Source organism: Phocoena sinus, chromosome 3 (assembly GCF_008692025.1).
Source record: "Phocoena sinus isolate mPhoSin1 chromosome 3, mPhoSin1.pri, whole genome shotgun sequence".
Taxonomy (NCBI): Eukaryota; Metazoa; Chordata; class Mammalia; order Artiodactyla; family Phocoenidae; genus Phocoena; species Phocoena sinus.
Genome location: NC_045765.1, coordinates 74,895,700 through 74,897,542, shown reverse-complemented (window position 1 = coordinate 74,897,542; position 1,843 = coordinate 74,895,700). Strand labels below are relative to the sequence as shown.

General features: G+C 39.1%; 1 pseudogene; it reads left to right on the top strand.

Moving 5' to 3' along the window:
* The first annotated feature begins 1,231 nt into the window (after nt 1-1,231).
* On the top strand, nt 1,232-1,585 carry LOC116751051 (annotated as a pseudogene).
* Nucleotides 1,586-1,843: the final 258 nt, after the last annotated feature.

Genomic DNA, 1,843 nt, shown 5'->3' with positions numbered 1-1,843 from the left:
GCCTGTTTGGCACCTTGATTTTGGCCTTGTGAGAATGGGAACAGAGAACCCAGTAGAACCCACAAAGACTTCTGATCTACAGAACTGTGGAAGTGGCTGTAAATGAGTAAATTTGTGGTAAACTGTTATGGCAGCAGTAAGAAACTAGTACAGGCACACTGCATATGGAGACAACCTAGAAGAAATGGACAAATTCTTAGAAAGATACCATCTCCCAAGATGAACCAGGAAGAAAGAGGAAATATGAACAGATGAATAATTATTAGTAATGAAACTGAATCAATAATTTTAAAACTCCCAAAAAACGAAAGTCCAGGACCAGATGGCTTCACAGGAAAATTCTATCAAACACCTAGAGAAGAGTTAACACCTATACTTCAGAAACTACTCTCAAAAGTTGCAGAGGAAGGAACACTCCCAAATTCATTCTATGAGGCCACCATCACCCTGATACCAAAACCAGACAAAGATATCACAAAAAAAGAAAATTACAGGCCAGTATCACTGATGATCATAGACACAAAAATCCTCAACAAAATACTAGCAAACCAAATCCAACAACACATTAAAAGGATCATACACCATAATCAAGTGGAATTTATCCCTGTGATGCAATGATTTTTTCAATATCTACAAATCAATCAGTGTGATACACCACATAAACAATTGAAGAAAAAAACCATACAATCATCTCAATAGATGAAGAAAAAGCTTTTGATAACTTTCAACATCCATTCATGATAAGAACTCTCCAGAAACTGGGCATAGAGGGAACCTACCTCAACATAATAAAGGCCATAGATGACAAACCCACAACTAACATCATACTCAATGGTGAAAAGCTAAAATCATTTCTTCCAAGATCAAGAGGATGGAGAATCTTGCCTAGTCAATTTGAAGAGGCAGAGCAGCCCAGGTGACCATGAGGGTGACTGGTGTCCCACCTAGCTCAACCCCCCCACTAGAGGCAGAGCTAACAATATAACCACTCGAGCTGTGCATGCAGGCCTTCGCGGTTTAGCTATCTGTACATATGATTAAGATTTTGTAGCATCTCACTTTTTCAGAATGAAGTTCCTGAAGACTTGTTCTTCTAAGTCCGAATTTTTAAGTGGATATTACTGTTAAAAAATAATTGTTCATGGTTCAGAGCTTAAGAGGTCAATATCCTGAAGATCACACCAGAAAGCTCTCTCAGCTGCCTTGGAGCCTGTGGAAGCCTACTGGGCACATGACTTCTAAACTGACAAATACGTCTGGAAGGCTGTGGTCCAAGGCCATTTTTGCTGGCTATAAGTGGGGTCCCCGGAACTTGAGAGAGCACACAGCTCTTCTTAAAATTAAAGGTGTTTATGCTTGAGATGAAACTGAATTCTATGTAGGCCAGAGGTGTGCTTAGGTGCACAAAGCAAAGAACAACACAGTAATTCCTGGTGGAAAATCGAACAAAACCAGAGTAATCTGGGGAGATGTAACTTGCATTCACGGAAACAGTGGCATGATTCGTGCCAAATTCCGAAGCAACCTTCCTGCTAAGGCCATTGGACACAGAATCCAAGTGATGCTGTATCCTTCAAGGATTTAAACTTATTGAAAAGTAAATAAATAAAAGTATGGATTTGTTCTCTTGTTAAAAATAAAGATCCACCAAAATGGTTTCATTTAAGGTGATGGTTTTGGTGAACTCAGCCAACATAAAATTGAACATATCATTTGCCATGCCAGGTGTTTTCCTACTTTCTCAATAATTTCTATCAATTTAGTTTACTAGTATCTCCTTCTTTCACCCCATCTCACACCAAAAAACAATATTCCCTGTACCAGAAGGACAGACATTTGTCCT